Consider the following 26,941-nt stretch of genomic DNA (forward strand, 5'->3'; position numbering starts at 1 on the left):
ATAAGTTGTTTTGCCTTCCGTCACAGCGATGTGTTGGATGTTTATGTAAATTGCGTTGTGTCTCGGGTCTTTTTGTTTTTGCAATGTATGGCTGCAGAAACGTCATTTCGTTTGGACCTCAAGGGGTCCAAATGACAAATAAATTGTATTGTATATTGTATTGAAACAAAATATACAATCCCATGTGGTGGATGTTCAGATTTAAGAACTAACCTAGTTTTTAAAGACTAGCTGTAGTGCCTTTTTGGCTTCTTAAAAGTTGTCTCCACTTCTTCTCCCTCCTTCTTCCCCCCTCTTTTAAAGGACTTACCGTACACTGTGCTTTAGCTGTCTTAATTACAGCGCCAACCTTCCTGTTCATCGCGGTGTGTGTCTGTATCACCTTGGCTTTGCACCGTGGGAATTTTTTAGACAGCGCTCCACCACTTGCCCTGGCCCCCGCCTTTGCGATGTGTTTGTGTGTGTGTGCTTGTGTTCCACTCTCACAGTCGCCGTTCCAGTTCCCGGTTTTTCAGGCGACTGCCGGCAACTTAAAAAGTCCACTGAAAAATCGCCTAAGTGGAACAGGCCCATTAAGAACTAACCTAGTTTTTAAAGATTAGCTGTTGTGCTTTAAAAAAAAAAAGAAAAAAGAACTGCAGGTGCTTGTTTCTACCAAATATGGACACAAAGTGCTGGAGTACCTCAGCGGGTCAGGTAGCATCTCTGTAAAAAATGGATAGGTGCTGTTTTGGGTTGGGTCTGAAGAAGGGTCCTGACCGGAAATGTCACAATCATTTTCTCCAGAGATGTTGCCTGACCCGTTTAGTTATTCCAACACTTTGTATCTATCTGTGACTTTTTTTAATGGTCTCATTTAATGTTTGATATCTATTGGGATATGTAGAACCTGCAATTAGAAGCTTGAAGAAGAAATCCAAGATTTTAAATAGTCAAATGATTGAAGCAAGAATAAGTAGCAATAAGTAGCAATAAGTACATAGTATTGTACATAAAATGTCAGGATAATAATGACCATAGGTCTAAAACCCACTTTTAATGGATTCGCTGAATAGTAATACTAATTTGTTAACAGCATTTAAAAATAAAATTGCAACAATTTAAATTAACATAATGTTCTTTGCTAATTGTAAACAATTATGCATCTGGATTGATGATTGATGAACCATGCCTATGCATTCCAAAGGTACAATGTAGAGTAGGACTGATGCATCAGGTGATGATGGATCTGGGCGGCAAGAACATTAGGTCTGTTTTCTCCACCTCACTTTGGCTGCAAAAGCCTAGAATCTCTGCAAGTCTCCTGTTGATGTTGGAGACATGGACTGAAAGAAAAGCAGATTGGTCAAATATTGACATGCTAGTCTGGAGTTTATTTGTTGCATTGACTGTGAACATGATGTGAACATGGTATAATTAATTCACTTGGATTAGAGGACCCATTCTTCCCAAGTATCATAATCGTCAAAAGGATTTTTGTTGGGCATGTGGCCAAGTATAGCCAAACAATTGAGACATCTCCAGGGCACTCCTAGTTTCTCAAACAGCTGCAAGAGCTTCACAACAATCACCCTCATCCTCCCTTCATCACACCACTACACTAAGTAGTATTTTAATTTTGATCTTACATCTAACCTCAAATCCCTAGCAATAGGAAATTGGCCCATCTAGAGTCTAGTCAAAGGCAATGTAAGATGAAGACATAGGATCAGCCAAGCAAGCTAAGGAGAATACTGCAATGATGATAATCATATATAAATTATTAATTACATAAGACATTATGGTATCAATACTTTACAATTGGTTAAATTGTTGACGGGCATTATCATTCGTTTTATTGGTTCTTCTGATTCCTGCTCCAAGCCAAGTAATTTTAGGAGTTACTCCAGCTTTTTTGTTTAATTTTATCACAATTCTGATGGAAACGGAAATAAAACAAAATCAACCTGCAGTTTCTCTAAAAATGACTGGAAAAAAAGATGAGATTGTTGCAGAAAATAAGAGATGTAAATCAAAATGTTGTCAGTCACTGAAAAAAATTCAATTTTGAAGTTTGGTGGAATACTCTCAGAGTGAGGAATCCAGCAAAATAAAATGTTTCTATTCTCAGTGGAATGCATTGAAACAAGTCAAAAATCATTGGCTGTTACATGATCACTCAGCAACAAAAATAAGAAGGTCAAGATTAATTTGCAATGTGCCTTCAACATACAGTAGCAAAAACATCTCCAGAGTTTTCATAGGAGCAAAGCTGATTGATGCTGAGTCACATAATATAGAAGCCAAGCTTCTTATGTTATCTCCTGAATAAAAGTACAAAAGAGCTAATGCTTGGTCAAAGAAGTACATTTCACAATCTTAAAGGAGGATAGAAAAATAGAGAAAATGAGTGGTTTAGGAAGAGAATTCCAGAGATTTAGCTTTGGCAGCAGGTGGTGATGGCGGAGAGATTATATCTGGGGATGGCTCTCTGGCCAGAATTGGACAAGCACAGATATGATGGAGAGCTGTTGAACAGTAGGATATCGTAATAACTGAGGGGTGCAGCTGGGATGGGAAATTAAAATAGATAGCTTGAAAATCTTGTATGTTAAAATAACCATGTCTCCATTTAGTAAAAGCATGGTGGAAAAGATGAGGTTTTAAGACACTGACATGGACTTGGAAATAAGATGAATTCGTTTATTTGGTCTAAAATAAGAGAATGAGTTGCCCATAATCCTTTTGTCAGCACATTGAAACAGAAAGTGTGAAGCAAAAGCATACATGCTCTTCCAGGTTCTGCTATCACGTTGAAATTACAAAATTGAATATTTTTAGGCTTAATTTTATGTAAACCCTCTTCCTTGAAATGTGGACAAAGTTGTATTCCATTCTAACCCTTGCCTGCCCAACTATTGTTTTTTTGTTCGCGGGATAGGCATTTTCTCTGAATCATCACAGTTCTAATTTTGAAAGCTCATAATTCCATACATCGTACTCTTGTAATTTATTTGTCAAAATGCTTTCCAAACATTCTACGTATGTTCCACTGCATGTTTCTGCTTATCATATCTAAGATTATGAGATGTCAAATGTGACCAGTCTTTCTGAAATGTAAAGTATTTTACACATCCAAATAAGGAACTGCAGATGCTGATTAATATACAAAAAGACACAAAGTGCTGGAGTAACTCAGCGGGTCAGGCAGCATCTATGGAGAACATGGATAGGCGATGTTACGGGCCAGGACCTTTCCTCAGACTGATTGTAGGGGGGTGGAAGAAAGTTAGAGGAGGGGAGAAGCAGGACAAAGTGTGACAAGCAATATATGAACAAGCCGAGGCGGGAATTTGATAGGTAGATGGTTGGAACTCCAGTGGCACAGCAGTAGAGTTGCTGCCTCAGAGCACCAGAGACCCGGGTTCGATCCTGACTATGGGTGCTGTCTGTGCAGTTTGTACGTTTTGCCTGTTACTCCATGGTTTTCTTCCAGATGGTCCTGTTTCTTCCCACTTCCCAAAGATGGGCAGATCTGTAGGCTAATCTGCTTCCATTAATTGCCCTCAGTGCATGATGTGAAATAGGTGTATGGGTGATCGATGGTTGGCATGGATTCAGTGTGCCGAAGGGCCTGTATCGCTAAATTAAATTTGGATAATTTAATGTTCATACCATTGGGTTGTAAGCTACTCAAGCGAAATATGAGGACTTGGTCCTCCAGTTGATGTGTGGCCCCATTCAGGCAATGGAGGAGGCCCAGGACAGAAAGGTCAGTATGAGAATGGAATGGGAAGTTAAAATAGTTAGTATCCGGGAAATCCAGCACGTGTTTAGTGTTCAACCAAACTGGAGGAACAGCACCTCTCCGCACCTACAATCAGTCTAAAGAAGGGTATTGACCTGAAACGTTGCCTCCACATGTTCTCCAGAGATGCCGCATGACCAGTTGCCGAGCTTTGTGTCCTTTTGTTTTTTTAGCTTATTTTTAATGGTATTCCTTTCCCTGTGCTTTTCTTTTCTCTGACATCTATTTATCTGCATTGTTTTAATTTTCTCCCATCTCTTAAATCCTCACTGCCATATTCCTCATGCTCCATTGTTTTTATTAAACTTATTGTCCATTTATATTTACCTTTCTTCATTATCTGACATCAGATAACTCATAACCAATATTTATTTGTCCTTTCAAATACGTGTTCTCGAGTTAATATTAATCCTTTCAGAATTAAGCAGCGTTAGTTCCTAACAGGGTAAAATCCTCCTGGTTAACCCTCCCTTGAATTTTCTAATCTCCCTGTTTAATAATTTGTTCACTAAATTCCTAAATTCTTATTGAACTACTTCAGCGCCAACTACATTGAAATCAACTGCTTTCACTTGCATCCCATTGATTGGGTGCCATCTTCCATCTTGCAAAATCTTTCCAATTCCTTATCCTAACATCTGAGAGTGAGTGGTGTCGCAGTGCCATCTGCCAGAATATTCCAGCTCTTTGACAATCTAATTATTTCCTATTTTCTAGCTGTGCTGTTTAGCTTGCTCCGACAACAGCATTTACATCAGCAATATCTTGATTTTGACTTGACTATCCTATCCTTTCCTAGTCCTGGAGGAGTCAAATATAAACTATATCCTAAAGTATGAGCAGCTTTGCTTCACCTCCAACATTTGGGAGGTGCATGTATTTCCACCTCCACCGACGTCTATCAGCAGTGCAACAACCCTGAAATGTTGCTTTAAAAACCTGTCTTCTACCGATGTGTCAAGTTTTATGTGACTAACTCCTGCTGAAGATATGAGATTTGAGCTTCAGTAATGTCAACTAATTCCACCTCACATGGCCATGTTTCCCTGAAGCAACATCTGGTGTGTAAAACTCCTACATCCTGAAGCATTGACACATTACTGTCCCTTCCTGTGTTGGATTACCTAGTTTCTTGAAAGTTTATGTTACTTTCATTTAGTATCAACCTCCCTATTTAGCACCACCTACTCCCTCTGCATCTAATTACCACTGTCAAATTCTCATTTTAGTATTTCTTATTCAGTAATGTGCTCTCACAGCTATTTCCTTTTCTATACCTTTTAGACACACACCAGCTTTATGCTCATCATCACTACAGTGTTAATTAACACCTAGCCAGTGCCCTACTTACAGTTTGCTGACAGCTAACTGCCAACTGACTTGCAGTTACACAAGTTAACATTTAAGCTTAAAGAACAGTTAACTAGAAGGCATGAGCTTTGCACTATTCATTCAGTTCAATTAAAATCACTTTATGGAAGTACTTATTCTTATTCATTTCCCACTTTACACCAGTGGCAGCCAGGGCCAGATTTACGTATAAGCTTCACAAGCTTAAGTTTAGGGCCTCGAGATGTAGGGGGGCCTCACAGAGCCGGGTTTACCACTGGGCTCATAGGCTGAAGCCTAGGGCTTCGAAATCTAGGCAGCCTCCAGCCAAGGCAGGCCACCTGCCGTTCAACTCTGGGCGGGCCCCCCTCTCTACCTCTCTCTCTCTGTCTGTCACTTTCCGTCTCCGCCCAGCATCCGTATCCATGTCCGGGCCGCCGGGTCTCCGCTCTCCGCTCTCCGCCGCTCTCATCCGCTGACATGGCAGGCCGCCTTGCACATGCGCACTGCTACGGCCAGCACACCCTCCCCCCTGTACATGCGCACAACCACGGCCAGCACATCATCGGCCGCCCTGCGCATGCGCGCTGCCACGGCAACTGGTTGGCGCTGGGCACTTTCTCCCTCGCTTTGAATTGTGGGAGATCTGGCCGCCATTGCTGTCCGGTCGCCACCTCGTCGCGACCGCTGAAAACCAACGCAGAATCACTCCCTGACCCTGGATCTGGAGTAACTCTCAGGAGTAACTCTTGCTTCTGGTTTCCTAGTCCTCCATAAATATTCTAAATGGAAATTAAACTGGAGGTGGTGGAGGGCTGAACAATAACAGCCTATTGCATTTTATCTGTTTATTTATTGTGTATATATATGGTCTATGGTATATAAACACACTGAACTTTTACCTCCTGTTCTGTATTATGTTTACATATTCTGTTGTGCTGCAGCAAGCAAGAATTTTGTTGTCCTATCTGGGACACATGACAATAAAAACTCTCTTGACTCTTGAAGCAAAAAAGGGTTCTTGGGGAAAAAAGAGGTACCTTAAATTTAGTTGCGTCTAGTTGGGTAACTATGGTAGGGTGAAGACTATTCCATGCTTTAATTGTGCGGGGGAACTCCATGGAGCAGCCAGCAACTCTGGATAGGAGAAATTGGGTGACGTTTCGGGTAGAGACCCTTCTTTAGATTTCCTCTGGTTTTAGTGTTTTTAGTTTCATTTAAAGATACAGCGTGGAAATATGCCCTTTGGCCCATTGAGACCACGCCGACCACCAATCACCCGAACACTAGTTCTGTCCCACACATTAGCGGAGTAAGTCAAGAGTTAAGAGTGTTTTATTCCCTCACGTCCTAGTTAGAACAATGAAATCCTTACTTGCAGCAGCACAACAGAATATGTAAACATAGTACTCTGTAAACAATGTTATAAACGAGAAAACAAAATGCTGTATATTTATATATGAATATATAACTATATAACTATGTGTGTGTATGTGTGTATGTGTGTATGTGTGTGTGTGTGTGTGTGTGTGTGTGTGTGTGTGTGTGTGTGTGTGTGTGTGTGTGTGTGTGTGTTTAATATATATACCCACACACACACACACACAATTTCCCTCTGGGATTAATAAAGTTATATCGTATAGTATCGTGTGTGTAGGAAGGAACTGCAGATGCTGGTTTAAACTGAAGATAGACACAAAAAGCTGGAGTAATTCAACAGGTCAGACAGAATCTCTGGACAAAAGGAAAATATTATGTTTTGGGTTGGGTCTGAAATAGGTTCCTGCACACCTTTGGAATGTGGAAGGAAACAAGAGCACCCGGAAAAAACCCTTGCGATCAAAGGGAAAAGGAGCAAACCATACAGACAGCACCCATATTCAGGATCAATTCCGGGTCTCTGTCACTTTTAGGCAGCAACTTTATGGCCAATGCACTGCCCCATAGTCTTGAACATAATTAAAACATACATTAGCTGTAAAGGGGGACCTAGCGTCACTTGGAGATTTAAAACTGAAAATGGATATTTTCATATTTTTTAGTAACCAGTTATCAACGTATAATTTTTTGTGTGTTGGAAAACAAAATATAGTGGCACAGCTGGTAAACCTGCTGCCTCACACGCCAGAGATCTGTATTCGATCCTGTTCTCGGGCACTGTCTGTGTTGAATTGCACATTCTCCCTGCAAGTGTGTGGGTTTCCTCCCACATCCCAAAGACGCATTGGCTTTGTAGGTTAACTTGTCTTTGTAAAATTGCGGACCGAGCGGAGGTGTTGGGCGAAGCGATCACCAAGCCTACGCTTGGGCTCACCGATGTAGAGCAGCTGATACCTAGAGCAGCGGATGCAATAGATGAGGTTGGAGGAGGTGCAGGTGAACCTCTGCCGCACATGGAAAGACTGCTTAGGTCCTTGAATGGAGTCAAGGGGGGAGGTAAAGCGACAAGTGTAGAATTTCCTGCGGTTGCAAGGGAAAGTACCAGGAGAGGGGGTGGTTTGGGTGGGAAGGGACAAATTGACCAGCTAGTTACGGAGGGAGCAGTCTCTGCGGAAAGCCAACAGGGGATGAGATGGGATGATCTGGCCAGTGGTGGGACCCCATTGGTAGACAAAAAAGCTGGAGAAAATCAGCGGGTAAGGCAGCATCTATGGAGTGAAGGAATAGATGACGTTTCGGGTCAAAACCCTTCTTCAGATTGATGTCGGGGGGACGGGGGGGGGGGGGGGGGGCCATGAAAAGGAAAGGAAGAGGCGGAGACAGTAGGCTGTGGGAAAGCTGGGAATGGGAAGGGAAGGAGGGAGAAAGCAAGGACTACCAGAAATTAGAGGTCAATGTTCATACCGCTGGGGTGTAAACTACCCAACCAAATATGAGGTGCTGCTCCTCCAATATGCGGTGGGCCTCACTCTGGCCATGGAGGAGGCCCAGGACAGAAAGGTCAAATTTAGAATGGGAAGGGGAGTTGAAGTGTTGAGCCACCGGGAGATCAGGTTGGTTATTGCGAACTGAGTGGAGGTGTTGTGCGAAGCGATCGCCAAGCCTGCGCTTGGTCTCACCGAGGTTGATTATAACCATATAACAATTTTACAGCACGGAAACAGGCCATCTCGACCCCTCTAGTCCATGCCGAACACATAATCTCCCCTAGTCCCATATACCTGCGCTCAGACCATAACCCTCCATTCCTTTCCCATCCATATAACTATCCAATTTATTTTTAAATGATAAAAACGAACCTGCCTCCACCACCTTCACTGGAAGCTCATTCCACACAGCTACCACTCTCTGAGTAAAGAAGTTCCCCCTCATGTTACCCCTAAACTTCAGTCCCTTAATTCTCAAGTCATGTCCCCTTGTTTGAATCTTCCCTACTCTCAGTGGGAAAAGCTTTTCCACGTCAACTCTGTCTATCCCTCTCATCATTTTAAAAACCTCTATCAAGTCCCCCCTTAACCTTCTGCGCTCCAAAGAATAAAGCCCTAACTTGTTCAACCTTTCTCTGTAACTTAGTTGCTGAAACCCAGGCAACATTCTAGTAAATCTCCTCTGTACTCTCTCTATTTTGTTGACATCCTTCCTATAATTAGGCGACCAAAATTGTACACCATACTCCAGAATTGGCCTCACCAATGCCTTGTACAATTTTAACATTACATCCCAACTTCTATACTCAATGCTCTGATTTATAAAGGCCAGCACACCAAAAGCTTTCTTTACCACCCTATCTACATGAGATTCCACTTTCATGGAACTGTGCACAGTTATTCCCAGATCCCTCTGTTCACCTACATTCTTCAATTCCCTACCATTTACCATGTACGTCCTATTTTGATTTGTCCTGCCAAGATGTAGCACCTCACACTTATCAGCATTAAACTCCATCTGCCATCTTTCAGCCCACTCTTCCAACTGGCATAAATCTCTCTGTAGACTTTGAAACTCTTCTTCATTACCCGCAACCCCACCTATCTTAGTATCATCTGCATACTTACTAATCCAATTTACCACACCATCGTCCAGATCATTGATGTACATGACAAACAACAGTGGACCCAACACAGATCCCTGTGGCACCCCACTCGTCACTGGCCTCCAACCTGACAAACAACCATCCACCATTACTCTCTGGCATCTCCCATTCAGCCACTGTTGAATCAATCCATCTTGCTACTCCACCGCACACCCCCCGTCCACAACATCCACTGCTTTACCCTCATCAATTTCCCGAGTAACATCTTCAAAAAATTCAAGAAGATTAGTTAAACATGACCTTCCAGGCACAAATCCATGTTGACTGTTCCTAATCAGACCCTGTTTATCCAGATGCTTATATATATTATCTCTAAGTATTCTTTCCATTAATTTGCCCACCACTGACGTCAAACTAATAGGTCTATAATTGCTAGGTTTACTCTTAGACCCCTTTTTAAACAATGGAACTACATGCGCAGTACGCCAATCCTCCGGCACTATTCCCGTTTCTAATGACATTTGAAATATTTCTGCCATAGCCCCTGCTATTTCTACACTAACTTCCCTCAATGTCCTAGGGAATATCCTGTCCGGACCTGGAGACTTATCCACTTTTATATTTCTCAAACGCTGAATAATCCAACCACATTTTTGTTCGGAAGTGGAAAGAAATAATAGAAATTGCATTCATTGCAATGTGTAAAAAGAGTTGAGATACTGTATTATAATTTTGCTGCATGTCATTGTGGTATATATCATGTCTTGATTGGTGAATATGTTTAGTTTGTGACTTTATTTGAAGCAGAAATAATATGTGAATGCTTCATTGAGCATAATTCCGACTAGTAACTACGCACTTCGTCTGAGCACATTATCGCAAGAGTCATGCAAGCCATCTTAAATGACCACCTAAACTGCCATTTGGCAACTTAAAAAGCTGCCAAGGTTGCCCGGCTGACAACAGAGAAAATAAATTAAGTGAGAACCCTGCAAGGTATATAATATTTTTGACACTGTCATAGGCCTTTCTTACATATGCTGTCACAACGCACTGTATTCTCTAAACAACCCTTCAGTAATTTTCCTTGCCCTCCATTTCAGAATAATAGTGTTTTAAACCAATAACTCGACACTAGCACTGGCAATAAATAAATAAATAAAGAGTGCAGCTTTCCAGCCCCTTATCCCATTGGCCACACTCGGCTGCAAATCGATGTCAATCTGGTGGACCATCTTCCTCTAGTCGTGGGGGTGGGGGAATGGGAGGGGCCTCACAAGTGGAACAGCTTAGGACCTCTCTTCATCTAAATCCGGCCCTGGTGGCAGCTTTTTCTATGTGATGCTGAGTTGCTACATTGCCTCCATTGCCTCTACATTGAGCTCTTTTGCATCATCCATCAACTCATCATTAGTGATTATGTTTTTGGGTGCCCAGCTTATTGGATTCCCTCTCCAGGATGCTCATATCATCTCAGTGTACATGTTTGGTTAATAATGCTCCCATCAAACACCTTTATTAAATTAATGGGTGCTACATAAATACAAAATTTAACAAAAATGCTGGGAAAAATCAGCAGGTTTATCGGCATTTGTGGAAAGTGAACATTTCAGGCCAAAGACTCTTGGTCAGAACTGTGGAAGAGACAAAAACAAAATGTATTTCAAGTTGCAGAGAGTATTGGTGGGTTAACAAAGTATGTTAACATTGCAGATGGGTGATCTAGAGCAGAATTGGCAAACAGTGAGAGTGAGCCGCCTGCACTTGTTGACAAGTGGTGAGGCCCTGCAGACCTTGTGAACCCCCACAATGTCATGAAATAATTGTTGTGGTGGAAACCCCATCCAGACAGAGTGAGCTGAACCATTCCACAATTCTATGCAGATAGAAGTAGTTCAAGCCCAACCCACAATCATTGACAGCTGATAAAATTCCCCGTCGATCTTCACAATCAAATCTGTCAAGGACCTTGAATATATTCAAGTGGCCAAGTAGCAGTTAAAAACATGTAAAAAACATGTAAAAAACATGTAAAACATTTTTGAATAATTGAGAAAATTACAATAAACATAATTAATTCAAAATGTGCATTACACTAAACGTATCTTTTTTGACTGTAAGACACAGCATGGCAACATGTACTTTGGGCCACTGAGTCCACACTGACCAATGATTACCCGTTTGTTACAAGTTTTATGTTATCCCGCTTTTGCATCCACTCCCTATACACAAGGGACAATTTTGAAGAGGCCAATTAACCTACAAATCCTTACATCTTGGGGAGACGGAAGACGCAGGAACATTTCATTCCAAAAAGGAAGAAAGATTCTAAGGATAGTAGGAGGCAAGCGTGGCTGACAAAAGAAGTTAGGGATAGAATAAAAATAAAAGAAAAGTTGTATAACACAGCAAAGAGTAGCCGGAAGCCAGAGGATTGGGAGACTTTCATAGGACAACAGAAGGAAACAAAACGGGCAATACGGGCTGAAAAGATGAAGTACGAGGGGAAGCTGGCCAGGAATATAAAGAAAGTCAGTAAAAGCTTCTTTAGATATGTTAAGGGAAAAAGAATAGCAAAGTCAAATGTGGGTCCCTTGAAGACAAAATTATTATGGGGAAAAAGGTAATGGAAGAAGAGTTGAACAGGTACTTTGGATCTGTCTTCACTGAGGAAGACACAAACAATCTCCCAGAAGTACTGGAGGACAGAGGATCTAAGTGGGTCAAGGAACTGAAATAAATTTTCATTAGACGAGAAATAGTATTGGGTAGGCTAATGGGACAGAAGGATGATAAATCCCCTGGGCCTGATGGTCTGCATCTCAGGGTCCTCAGGGAGGTGGCTCTTGAAATAGTGGACGCATTGGTGATTATTTTCCAATGTTCGATAGATTCAGGATCAGTTCCTGTGGATTGGAGGATAGCTAATGTTATCCCACTTTCCAAGAAAGGAGCGAGAGAGAAAATGGGGAATTACAGACCAGTTAGCCTGACTTTGGTGGTGGGAAAGATGCTGGTGTCAATTATTAAAGAGGTAATAATGGGGCATTTGGATAGCAGTAATATATTTAGTCCAAGTCAGCATGGATTTATGAAAGGGAAATCATGCTTGACTAATCTTCTGGAATTTTTTGAGGAAGTGACAAGTAAAATGGATGAAAGGGAGCCAGTGGATGTAGTGTATCTAGACTTTCAGAAAGCCTTTGATAAGGTCCCGCACGGGCGACTGGTGACTAAAATTAGAGCACATGGTATTGGGGATAGGGAGTTGACGTGGATAGGAAATTGGTTGGCAGACAGGAAGCAAAGAGTAGGAGTGAACGGGTCCTTTTCAGAATGGCAGGCAGTGGCGAGTGGTGTGCCGCAAGGCTCGGCGTTGGGGCCGCAACTGTTTACCATATATATTAATGATTTGGAAGAGGGAATTAGGAACAACACTAGCAAGTTTGCAGGTAACACAAAGCTGGGTGGAAGTGTGAACTGTGAAGAGGATGTTAGGAGGTTGCAGGGTGACCTGGACAGGTTGAGTGAGTGGGCAGATGCGTGGCAGATGCAGTTTAATATAGATAAATGTGAGGTTATCCACTTTGCTGGCAAAAACAAGGAGGCCGTTTATTATCTCAATGGGGTTAGGTTAGGTAATGGGGAGGTACATGGAGATCTGGGTGTCCTTGTACACTGGTCACTGAAAGTTGGCGTGTAGGTACAGCAGGCAGTGAAGAAAGCTAATGGAACGTTGGCCTTCATAACATGAGGATTTCAGTATAGGAGTAGAGAGGTTATTCTGCAGTTGTATATGGGTCTGGTAAGACCACATCTGGAGTATTGCGTACTGGTTTAGTCTCCTAATTTGGGGAAGGACATCCTTGTGATTGAGGCAGTGCAGCGTAGGTTCACGAGATTGATCCCTGGGATGGCGGGACTGTCATATGAGGAAAGATTGAAAAGACTAGGCTTGTAGTCACTGGAGTTTAGAAGGAGGGGGGATCTTATAGAAACATATAAAATTATAAAAGGACTGGACAAGCTAGATGCAGGGAAATTGTTTCAAATGTTGAGCGAGGTTTAAGACTGAGGTGAGAAAAAACGTTTTCACCCAGATAGTTGTGAATTTGTGGAATTGTCTGCCACAGAGGGCAGTGGAGGCCATATCACTGGATGGATTTAAGAGAGAGTTAGATAGAGCTCTAGGGGGCTAGTGAAATCAAGGGAAATGGGGAGAAGGCAGGCATGGGTTATTGATTGGGGACCATCAGCCATGATCACAATGATTGGCGGTGCTGGCTCGAAGGGCCAAATGGCCTCCTCCTGCACCTATTTTCTATGTCTATGTGGGATGAAATCATATTACCAGCATCAGATCATCTCATTGAGGTTGGGAGACAGCAGCTCTACCAGCTACACCACTGTCCTGTCCCATCTGCTCCTTTACATCCCTCCCTTTCCATTGAAATGAATGGGATTAAAGCAGAAAATGCTGGTTCAGATATTATTTATGGAGAGAGAATCAATGTTAATGCCTTGTGGTTGGATGGTTCATTTACCTACTAACAACTGGGAAGAAACTCTCCCCGAATCTGGAGTATGCATTTTCACACATCTATACCTCTAGCTTGATGGGAGAAGGAAGAAGAGGAAGATAATGTGAGACTCGTCCTTGATTTTGCTGGTGGCCTTGCCGAGGCAGCGTGAAGTGTAAATGGATTCAATGTAAGGGAGCTTGGTTTGCCTGATGGTCTGGGCTGCGTCCCCACACTTCTCAGCAATTTCTTGCAGACTTGGACGGAGCTGTTCCCAAACCATGCTGTGATGCAGCCCGACAAAATGATTGTTATGCGTATATGGTGAAGACATGCGGACCTCCTAAGTTTTTTAAGGATGTAGAGGTGTTGGTGTGCTTTTTTGACCACTGCTTTGTTGTGGCTATCTGGGACAAGTTGTTATTGACATTTACTCCTAGGATCTTGAAGCTGTCAACCATCTCTACTGCGGCATCATCAATGTACAATGTTGCACTTCTTCATTTCCTGATGTTGATCATGATCTCCTTTGTCTTGCCGACATTGAAGGAAAGGTTGTTGTCTTGGCACCAGGTTACGGCATTCTCAATTTCTATCCTGTACTCCGTCTCATCATTATTTGATATCTGGCCCGCTACGGTGGTGTCGTCCGCGAATTTGTAAATTGTGTTGAATTTGTATTTGGCTGAACAATCGTGGGTATATAAGGAGTAAAGCAAGGCACTGAGAACGCATCTTTTTCTGCTTGACCAGGTGTGTATTTTCAGCACCTGCTGTTTTCATCCGCATTTATTTTGCTCTTTGATGCAAAGGACTGGGACAATGACTCGGAGATGGTCTGACCTGATGCAGACTCAATTGGAAGATGACTTAAAGTTCATGCTTCATCATTCAACTACATGTTGAGGTTCAATGGCTGAACATAATCAGTGTACATCTGACAGAATTTTGCACGTTCATCCAGTGTAACATGCAGAATGTAAATTGGAATGCACATTCTACATGTATCATTGGGCAAACATGCCTTTGATAATTTGTTGAAGACACAGCCATTTTGGCCTTGCCTTTTGAACTTGCATGAGAGCCTTTTATTATGAGTTATTATATTGAAGCATAAGAAAGTGATAAAATACTAGCCTCACGTGATTTTCAATTCACTTTAAACTTAAAAAAAAAAGATTTATGATGATAAATACATCTTACAGTTGTTGGAGGGACAGAGCCAGTATAATGTATAATGCATAATGTATGATGGACAGGAGAATGCTACATTATTTTCTTTCTTCTTTCATTGATAAATGTTAAAAAAATGATTTATTTATTCTTGGTGGAATGAAAAGCAACTTTGACATATAATTTCTTTAGAAGCATAGTCAAACAGACAATCTCAAAGCAGTCAGACGAGAAAGGTAAAATTGTTGCTGTCGTACCATTTTTGACAAGTGGTGATTCACAAGCGTAAAGGTCGTTGGTGGGTCAAATATGGTGCATGGTGATAAAAACTTCCATTATCTCTAAACTCTTGAAAAATGGTGTGAATCAGCTTTGAAAAATGGCAGAGCGACCATCTGGCGATGAGTGCATCTGCATGGCATCTGCATAATAACTTCAGCTCATCTCCAAATATCTGGAACAGCACTGCTAAATTGAGAATGGTGGAGGGAGACTTTGACAGGGTTCTATATTACCAGGGTATGATGGATAAGCGTAGTTGTGTCATCATAGACAACATACCATTCTGATAAATGAAAAATAGCTGAAATTGGAGCACTGCCAAACATCTCAGCTTTTGTCTTTAATGTTAGCTTTTAACTTCCAGTGTAAAATTGTTAGATGATTTATATTTAAAAAATTGCTAATGCAAATCTACTCCTTGTTACTTATGTGATTCTTCAGCAACTGCCTGTTGGCGGTTTGTTGTATAACTAATGTCTTGCCATAAGACAGCAAGATCCTGCCAGGAGATTTAAATCAATTTTGCAAAACCAGCATTTCTCAATTGAAGGCAAAGAGCATCTTTGAAATATAACCTAAAAATACTTAAGTACTTTTTTTTAATGTGTTGACATAACCACCATACTGTACATCTGCCAATATAAAGACCATAAGTTTAAAATGACGGGCAAATTGCAAAAACAGTCAGTGCAATTTTATGGTGCGCAGAAGACAAAAAAAGTAAAGGGAAAATAGCTGTCATTCCTTTAAAACCTGAAATATTTCAAAACACAAACAATTCACCATCTTTTCCATTTAACGTTATCCTTCTATGAAGTCTGCAGAAGGCATCAAATCGTTAAGGTTTGTTTAGTGTTTTTAGTATATTGTTGTATAAAAAATAAAGAACATTAAAGTATTTGGCAATGCATGTCTTATATGGAGAAAATAGGGGGTGTCATCTTTCAATACCACCATTAATTATAAATAATTAAATAACAACATCTTGTTGATTTACCAAAAGCAGGACTGCTCTGGTCACCACTACTTTTACTGATCGAATCGCCCATGTTTGCTATGCTTGGACATCCACAGCAATCATTAACTCAGACATTTACTTTGTCATGAGGTAGAGAATGATGCAGAGAGGTGAACAGGCCATATCAAGTATGGATGCACAGGACAAGAAACAAAACATCTCGTCAACCAATGTAATTAATGATAAAAATTGGAAACCTGTGAAAGGTCAAGTAGCATCTTTGGAGAGATAAGCAGATTAGCTTTCAAGCTGATTATCATAAGCATAGACAGGATGCAGAAGAAGAGTAAATTTAGACTGAAGGAAGTATATTGTTGTAGAGAGAGTGCAACAAACGTTTACTAGACTGATTCCTGGGGTGACAGGATTGAATTAAGATTTAATTAATTAGATCTATATTTACAAGAGTATAAAATAATGAGATCTTATAGAAACCCATAAAATTCTAAAAGCATTCAATAGACTAGGTATAGAGGAGATGTTCCAAACTGCTGTAGAATCCAGTCATAACCTCAGATAAACACAAAATGCTGCAGTAACTCAGCAGGACAGGCAGCATCTCTGGAGAGAAGGAATGAGTGATGTTTTGGGCCGAGACCCTTCTTCAGACATAATCTCAGGATTTGGAAAATTAAGATCAGGATAAAAAAACGTTCACCCTGAAATGTATCCAAAATTCTCTACCATCGAAGGCTATGGAAGACAACACATTAAATATATTCAAGGAGGAAGGAGGAAGGATCATTGGATGTGGGAAGAGGCCAGGAGCAGGATGCTAAAGTGATGATCACTATTATTTAAGGGTAAGCCAATGACTACTCTTGCTCTTATTCTGATTTTATATGTATAAAAATACAAATGAAATCAATGTTGGATTGAATAAAGAGATGATAAAATGAAAGGGTAAAGGATTAGATTGAGCCAATACGAGTGTGAACAAGGGATAAATAAGAAAACCAATGATTTTTCCAATTACATTGCTTTAAGTTTCAAATCTGAGGAACTGAGAACACACTATTAAAATTGTTCTGCTTTCCAGAGAAGTAAATTGGTAATTATTCACATATTCTTTATAGAATGGTTAAGTGTCTAATTTGACCAAATTCTACTCATTGTTGCTAGGCTAATGGGCAAAAAAATTAGTGAGATGATGCTAAGGACAGGGTGATGTGTCCAATGGCAGCATCACAATTAATCCTATGTCAGCACTTCACCTGCAGTTGCTGTAACATTTACCCATAAATAATAGTGAGTACCATTGCCCTTGTTATTTAGATGGTAGATTCTGGTAAAAATAAAACAATATATTAGTAGTGGAACATGGTAGATTAAGGAATCAGGTCATTGAATTTATGAATATTAAACTGAAGTTTAACCTACGATATACTGTATGGTAAAAATAATAATCAGTGCATAATAAATGATTTCATATTAATAAAATACTTTACATTTTATTCATCTGTGGGAAATAACTAATGCCAGAAAGGCCAGTATTTTTTGCTTATCTCCAATTATCCTTGAGAAGGTAGTGTTAACCAAATCTGTGAATAGCTGCGGTCCATGTCGTAAAATTATTCCACTGTGTCTAATTAGGGAATTTTGGTTGTAAACCTATCAATGATGAAGGAACGGTCATATATTTTGTAGTGGGGATGATATGTATCATACATCATTGCCGGTTGCAAAGGATTTTGCCACAGGTGAGACTTTCCTCCTCCATTATAAATATTAATCAATCAAATTTTCTAACAACTTTAGTGGTCACAATAATGCAAACCAGGGATTAGAGAGTGGTAAAATGGACAGTTTTTATCCATAGTGAAAGAGAATGGTTTGCACTGGGGCCCAAGCTAATTTACTTAATTACAACTTATATGTCAGCTCAGGACTTGCAAAAAAGATAAGGGATATCATAAACAACATTGACAGAGAATAAAATTGTAACAAGCAATGTGGTGGCAAATAAATGTAAATTTGACATATCTGAAGTAATTCACTTTAGACATATATTCCAAATGGTGAAAAAGTGGAAACACCAAGAGTTTTAAAGTTCCATGAACATATATCTTTAAAATATCATGTCCAATCACTAAAAAATATTCTATAGTGCAATGAAATATTGACCTTATGGCGGGCCACTCGTGGTGAAACAAAGAGATCTTTATTAACACAGTAAGGAGATCAGCACACACGTGAATGAGGGAAGGTTAACTCGGGGTTCCTTATGTATACCAGGGCACACCCCTAAACCCCGTGAGAACTCCTTCCCGGCAAATCCAGTCACATGACCTTGCCCCCGACTGCAGAGGGTTTGCACAGTAAGTGGCCGAACCACCGGGTGGCGCCACAGACCTCCCCCCAGAACTGGGGGCATGAAAACGAAAGGGCAGACGAACGAGATGTTGCCCCCCCCCCCCCCCCCCGTATCCACCAACAAAGATTGGGCCAGAGGAAATCTGTGCCCAGCAACGGCTGGGAGACATCGGCCACCATAAATGTCCAGGTAAAATGGCAGGGGCCAAAGAGTGGGACTGTACGAACCCCATAAATCCTAGTTGGGGCTGCCACTGACTGCAGTCTGAGAAGGCCCCCGCTTGCCGGAATGAGTGTCGCCCCCCGATGAGGGCAAAACGCTAACCTCTGCATCGGTATCAATGAGGAACCGTCGTCCTGAATGTCAGACCAAAGCGTAGAGTCGGTGTTTCAGGCCGACTTCCGCGGCGGCTACTGGCGGCTGGCCCCGGCATTTCCCGTAAATGAGCAGGGCGGGTGGCACTAATGGGCCGTGGGACCCAATGTTAATGGTAGTAACACCTCTTCTCCTTACCCCTAAACCCCGTGACAACTCCTTCCCGCCAAACCCAGTCTCGTAACCCTGCCGCCGATTGCTGAGGGCTCGCAGAGTAAGTGGCCTAACCATCGGGTGGTGCCATAACGTTCTAAAAAGATGTGACATACAGTGACCTAAGCAAAAAACATGCATCAGGTGTCAAATATCTGTAGCAACAAACGAAAATGCTAGAAACCTTCAGTTAGTCAGGCGGTATGCATGGAGAGAAAAGTTGAGTCCATTGCTGTTGAGGTGCTGTAGTCCTTAAATGATACTGCTGTTTCTCTCTCTATTGATACTGACTAACCAATTGAGTATTTATTGCATTTTCTATTTTTATTTACGAAATGCAATGAATTTCTTAAATAAAAATTATTTTCAGGTAGTATTGCAAGGTTGCAGATGCTTCATTCTCACTTCAGTCCTGAAGAGTGGAAATTGACCGGGTGTAATTGGTTTTTAATGAATAATGGCTGATGTGTATCCGTTGCCACACAAGTCTTGAAAGAGCAAGCCATTGGCCCAGTGGCCAAGGCATCAAAGCCAATTGGTGTCCTAAGCTCTTAAGCACAGACTTAGTACACACATTTACATAGACCCATAGAAACTAACATTGACCTAATATATGTAATATAGTGCAGTGGTTTAATTTGATATATTTGATCCTTTCTATGACAAATGTAAATTGACTCGTTTTTATATTCTTTCAAAATTGGTGAATAGACAATAGACAATAGGTGCAGGAGTAGGCCATTTGGCCCTTCGAGCCAGCACCGCCATTCAATGTGATTCAACACCGAGGAGGGCTCTATGGAGTACAGAAATGTGGCCGTCGGGCAGGACTACAAGTAAGACTGAAGCGGAGGGGACTTCGGTCTCCTCTCCCTACTATCCTACTGGCCAACGTACAGTCCCTTGAAAATAAAGTGGAGGACTTAAGGGCAAGGCTGCATTATCAAAGGGAGCTGAGGAAATGCTCTGTGTTCTGTTTCACAGATACATGGCTCACCCCAAGCTCCTCAGATGCAGTGGTCCAGCCTGAACGGTTCTCCATCCACCATATGGACCATACGCAGGCATCTGGGAAAGGGAGAGGAGGGGGCATCTTCCTCATGGTCAACTCTGCGTGGTGCTCAGAGGTGGCAGTCCTGTCCAACTCCTGCTCACCACACCTCGAACATCTGGCGGTGAAGTGCCGCCCCTTCTACCTTCCGAGGGAATTCACCACCATCATCCTGACCGCGGTCTACATCCCGACGTTCGTCTGGCACTGGAGGAGCTGCATGCCGTGGTCAACAAACACCTGACATCTTACCCCGATGCATTTACCACGATAGCCGGGGAGTTCAATAAAGCAAACCTCATGAAATCGCTCCCTAACTTCCACCAACATGTCTCCTGCTGCACCAAACACCCTCGACCACCCATGCTACACCACCATCAAAGAAGCCTATCGCTCTAATCCTCACCCTCACTTTGGTAAATCCAACCATACCGCGGTGATACTTCTTCCTGCCTACAGGCAGCAATTAAAGAGCGCACCACCAGGGGTGAGAACTGTACAGAGCTGGTCAGGGAGGGGGGGGGGGGGGGGGGGGGGGGGGGGGGGGGGAGGGTGGCAGAGAGACAGCTGCAGGACTGTTTGGAGTCTGTAGACTGGGCAACGTTCAGGGACACAGCAACGGACCTGAATGAATATGCCATAGTTGTTACAGACTTCATAAAGAAATGTGTTAGGGATTGCATCCCAACAAAAACCTTCCAAGTGTTTCCCAATCAGAAGCTTAGGATAAACTATGAGATCCGCACTCTTCAGAAGCCCAGACACCGGGCATTCATGTCTGAAGATACTGAGGACTACAAGAAGACCAGATACGACCTTAGTAAGGCCATCAAAAAGGCCAACATGGACTTTTGCTCCAAGCTGGAGGATGAGACTGATGTTCGGCAGCTGTGGCGGGGTCTGAATGCAATCACCTCCTACAAGGCGAAATCAGGAGGCAGCACACATGTCAGTGAAACATCACTCCCTGACGAGCTCAATGCGTTTTACGCACGCTTTGATAGAGAGAACATTGATGTGCCTTCCCGAGTCCCCATTCGTTGTGATGGTATTTCGGTCACAGTCACAGAGGTCGACGTCAGAAAATCCTTCAGAGGGGTGAACCCTCGGAAAGCGCCTGGTCCAAATGGCATACCTGGTCGTGTTCCAAAAACCTGTGTGGACCAACTGGCTGGAGTTTTTACGGCATTTTCAACCTCTCAATTCTAAGGTCTAAGGTTCCCACCTGCTTTAAAAGGGCATCAATTATACCGGTGCCCATGAAGAGCAAGGTGATGTGCCTCAATGACTATCGACCAGTGGCACTATCGTCGCTGGTGATGAAGAGCTTTGAGAGGTTTTCAACTCCTACCTCGACAAAAACCTGGACCTACTGCAGTTCGCTTACCGCCACAACAGATCAATGGTGGATGCGATCTCGCTGGCTCTCCACTTTGCACTGGACCACTTGGACAACAAAAACTCATATGTCAGTCTGTTATTCATTGACTACAGCTCGGTATTTAACACAATCATCCCATCCAAGCTGGTTACCAAACTCTTAGAACTGGGTCTCTGCGCATCTCTCTGCAATTGGATCCTCGACTTCCTCATTCACAGACCACAGTCTGTTCATATAGGTGGAAGTTTGTCAACGTTGATAACAATCAGCACGGGAGCACCTCAAGGCTGCATGCTCAGCCCCCTGCTATACTCACTCTATACTCATGATTGCGTAGCCTGTCATAGTGCGAACTCCATCATCAAGTTCGCTGACGACACCACTGTTGTAGGATGTATCACTGATGGAGATGAGTCAGAGTATAGAAGTGAGATCGACCATTTGACCAAATCGTCCCAGCACAATAACCTGGCTCTCAACACCAGCAAAACCAAGGAACTGATTGTGGACTTTTGAAGGTGTTGGATGTGGACCCATAGTCATGTTTATATCAACGGGTCAATGGTGGAGATGGTCAAGAGCTTCAAATTCCTGGGCGTGCATTTCTCTGAAGATCTCTCCTGGTCTGAGAACATTGATGCAATTATAAAGAAAGCTCACCAGCACCTCTACTTCCTGAGAAAATTACGGAGAGACAGTATGTCAAGGAGGACTCTCTCGAACTTCTACAAGTGCACAGTAGAGAGAATGCTGATGGTTGCATCGTGGCTTGGTTTGGCAACTTGAGCGCCCAGGAGTGGAAAAGACTGCAAAAAGTTGTCAACACTGCTCAGTTCATCATCGGCTCTGACTTCCCTACCATCGAGGGGATCTATCGAAGTCGCTGCCTCAAAAAGGCTGCCAGCATTATCAAGGATCCACACCATCCTAGCCACTCACTCATCTCCCTGCTGCCTTCAGGTAGGAGGTACAGCAGCCTGAAATCTGCAACATCCAGGTTCAGGAATAGTTCTGCCACCGCAGCATCAGGCTATTAAACTCCTCAAACAAAACTCTGATCATTAATAGCCCATTGTACTTTATCTGTTTATTTATGTATGTGTGTGTGTATATATATATATATATATATATATATATATATATATATATATATATATATATATATATTCATTGGTATATTGTCACACTGATCTGTTCTATTCTGTTTTGTATTCATGCCTACTATATTCTGTTGTGTTGAAGTAAAGCAAGAATTTAATTGTCCTATCTGGGACACATGACAATAAACTCTCTTCAATCTTGAATCTTGATCATCCACAATCAGTACCCCGTTCCTGCCTTTTCCCCATATCCCATGACTCCACTATATTTAAGTGCTCTATCTAACTCTCTCTTGAAAGCATCCAGAGAACCGGCCTCCACCGCCTTCTAAGGCACAGAATTCCACAGACTCACAACTCTCTGTGTGAAAAAGTGTTTCCTCATCTCCATTCTAAATGCCTTACCCCTTATTTGTAAACTGTGGCCCCTGGTTCTGGACTCCCCCAGCTTTGGGAACATGTTTCCTGCCTCTAGCTTGTCTAAACCCTGAATAATCTTATATGTTTCAATAAGATATCCTCTCATCCTAAATTCCAGAGTATACAAGCCCAGTCGCTCCATTCTATCAACACATGACAGTCCTGTCATCCCGGGAATTAATCTGGTGAAACCACGCTGCACTCCCTCAATAGCAAGAATGTCCTTCCTCAAATTTGGAGACCAAAACTAGAAATATTGTGAGAGTTAACTCCATCCATTTTAAGAAGGGGGGAAAAATAGCAATCTCATTAATATCACATATAAAGATAAAGTAAGACCGGTTTTTGTAAAGTTGTCTGAAGGAGGGGGCAGGGTTTGGTTCAGAGGACAGCCACTGGAATTTTCCAATATAACTTATCGGCTCATGTATGAGTAGAAATATTGTGAGAGTTAACTCCATCCATTTTAAGAAGGGGGAAAAAATTAGCGATCTCATTAAAATCACATATAAAGATAAAGTAAGACGGGTTTTTGTAAGGTTTTCTTGAAAAGCAAGTTGTCACCAAAATAGATCTCAGGAAATTTGTACTAATTTAGCTTCCAACCATGATGGATGACCAGGAAATAAAGCTGCTAAATTTTGAGGAATCAACATTAAAGCTTTGGAGATTTCTCTTGTGCAAAATTCCTGTTGTTTGCCAATGAGTCCAATGTTGTAAATTAATGTGACAGACTGTCACTGCATCATATTCATTGCTATGATTATCGCTCCAAATCAAGCTGGAAAAACGGCAGCAACTCTTTTGAGAAGGTCAACGCATTTTGATGATGCCTTATGGATTTTATTTCAATAGTCCTGACATGCAATTTGGAAAACCAGAATGAATATCTGACAGTGTCATAGAATATAAAATTGTTATTACATGTGACATTAAATATGTATTCATAAAAACAGTCACGGGTGTAATCTACTGCCTGGGTCTGGAATAAACCTGTTATTTTTCTGTTAAAACCATTTCAAGATAATTGAGCAACAAAAGCCACCATAAGTGCAAAATCAGGTTAAAGCTTTTATTTGTTTTCTTTTTTTGTGCATTTGAAATGTAAAGAATTGCACTTCTTCTTTATCCAAGAGACAACTTGATTCCACAGGAACTGATGTTAGATTCAGGCTCACTTAGTGACTTGAGTTTCCTTCAACATTTATTGAGATCATTGCTGGTTTGATTCAACTGTGCATCCCCATCTATATGGGATAACCATTCATCTCGTTGTTTATTAAGATTCTACCTATCTCTGCCTTAAAAATATATTCATGTTCTGCTTCCACTACCTATTGAGGTAGAGAGTTTAACAATTCAGAGAAACCATTATATTTAATCTCCGTCTTAAGTAAACATAACTTCCTTCATAATTAGTGACTCCTCATTCTAGATTTTCTCTGAAGAGGAAGCAACCACTTCACTTTCATTATGTCAAGACACCCCCCCCCCCCCCCCCCCCCCCCCCCCCATCCCAGGATCTTATCTTTTCCCACCATTCCATTTCACTTTTCTAAACTCCTGCAGATACAAGCCCAGCCTGTCCAACCTTTCCTTACATGATAATCCACCCCTTGCAGTTATTAGTCTATTTAACCATTACCAAACTGCATCCAACACTTTAACATGCTTCCTAGAATATAGAGATCAATATTGCAGGCAGTATTCTAGTAGTCTTTATTTCCTCTGCTGATTCCTGTTAAATATTTTCCAAAAATTAATCAGCATCATCAAGCTGGTGTAGATAGGCAGAACCTTTTTTCCCAGGGTTGAAAAGTCAAAGACCAGGGGCATAATTTTAAGATGAAAGGAGCAAAGTTTAAATTAAAGGAGCTAGGCAAGATTTTCACACAGAGGTGGTGGGTGCCTGGAGTGGGCTGCCAAGGGTGGAGGCATAAATGTTAGCGGTGTTTAAGATGCTTTTAATAGGCACATTGATATGCAGGGCAAGGAGAGAAAAGATCATATGCAGGCAGATGAGATTAGTTTATCGTGCATTATTCTCAGCACAAATGGTGTGAGCTGCAGGGCCTGTTCCTGTGCTGTACTTTTCTATAAACTGATAGCAGAAGTGTAAGGTTGCATGTAAAACAACCCATGTGTGTGATAGAAGAATTGGAAAGAAATTGACTCTGACAAACAACTCACAACTAACACATCTCATTTGGCAAAAAGTGGTGAAGCTTCTAATAGCCCATCTTAAGAGTGCCTGCCTCCCAATTCCTCGCAGCCTTGCCATGTGGTTGATGCATTAAGTGGAGCAGGGCCATGAGCAAAGATGAGGCCTCCAGCAGTCCAAGCTGAGACCCATCCATGATAACTGTCAGATGTTCCTTTCCCTCTCTCCTGATTTTCCTGATAATCAGAGATATTCGGAAATGGATGGGGGAAAACATCAATTTAAAGTCATTTAAGAACAAATTAAGAATATAATAAATGTATTTAGATCACGTTAAACCTTTTTTAAATGAAGAATGACATGAAGAAATAAGCAACAAAGCAATTAAACTTATCTTTCAATGAATCAGTGAATCATTTGAATCAAGTACAAAAGAAATGTGTCATTCCTGTCGCTATGGCCTGTGGCGGCTTAAAGCTGGGCAGGCCAGATATTTGACACCTCAACTCAATTTCTTCTGCAATAACTCTGGGCTTTATGAATGTGCAACTTGCCACTAGCATTTTCCACCTCATTAACACAGTGGTTAAAAGGATCATTGGGGAAGTTTATTACGAGGAGCTTTTTAAAGTGGGAAAGAGAGATAGACAGAGGATGAAGTACAAGGAAGAAGATTAGGGCTCAGGTGTGGCTAGTAATTGTGAGCAAGTTAAATCTGGGGTGCATGATTTGGTGAATGTTGGGGTTGAAGGAGGTTTTACAGAGAAAATTAATGATTTGATTGATTGATTGATCGATCGACCGATTGATTGATTGATTGATTGAAAGATATAGCATGGAAATAGGCCCTTTGGCTCACTGAGTCCATGCTGCCTATCGCTCACCCATTCACACTAGTTATATGTTATCACACTTTCGTATCCACTCCCAACACACTAGTAGCAATTCAAAAGAGGCCAATTAACCTACAAGCCCACATGTCTTTGAGATGTGGTAGGATACCAAAGAACCTGGAAGTAACCCACATGTTCACATGAAATAATTTGAAAAACAATGATGCCTGGGATATTAATAATTAAATTAGATTTATTTTTCCATGTACATCAATTGTGACCAATATATTTTTAATTAATTTTATTTAAAAAATAATGCTCTTTAAATTCATATTCACTAATGGAATTGTATTCATATTAATTAAGAATGATTAATTTTAACATATCAAAAAAAATGAAGCCGTCTATTCCTCTTGTTATCCTTTTATAGTGAACTCTTTGATAAAGTCTGGAGCATACTCATGAATGTTAAATGTGATTAATTTTGGACAGATGTTTTACTTGTATGTACAAACATACTGAATGTGCTTAATACTTTGAGCATTTGACAGCACTGGGCATGTACTTGCTGGAGTTTAGAAGGATGATGGAGGACCTCATTGAAACTTACCGAATAGTGGGCTTGGATAGAGTGGATGTGGAGTGGATGTTTCCATTAATAGGAGAGTCTAGCACTGGAGGTCATACCCTCAGACTTAAAGGACGTTCCTTTAGGAAGGAGATGAGGAGGAATTTATTTAATCAGAGGGTGGTGAATCTGTAGAATACATTGCCACAGAAGGCTATGCAGGCCAAGTCAATGGATATTTTTAAGGCAGAGATAGATAGATTCTTGATTAGTACAGGTGTCAGATGTTATGGGGAGGAGGCAAGACAATGGGGTTGGGAGGGAGAGATAGATTAGCCATGATTGAATGGCGGAGCAGACTTGATAGGCCGAATGGCGTAATTCTGCTCCTATCACTTAAGACCTTATGAGATTATGACCTAATGACTTACTGAGTGAAGGGGGTGGTGGTGTGTTGCTTGTCCCGAGTTTCTGGGCAGGCTGCATTGCAGTCAGATATACGT

Source organism: Amblyraja radiata, chromosome 12 (assembly GCF_010909765.2).
Source record: "Amblyraja radiata isolate CabotCenter1 chromosome 12, sAmbRad1.1.pri, whole genome shotgun sequence".
Classification (NCBI taxonomy): Eukaryota; Metazoa; Chordata; class Chondrichthyes; order Rajiformes; family Rajidae; genus Amblyraja; species Amblyraja radiata.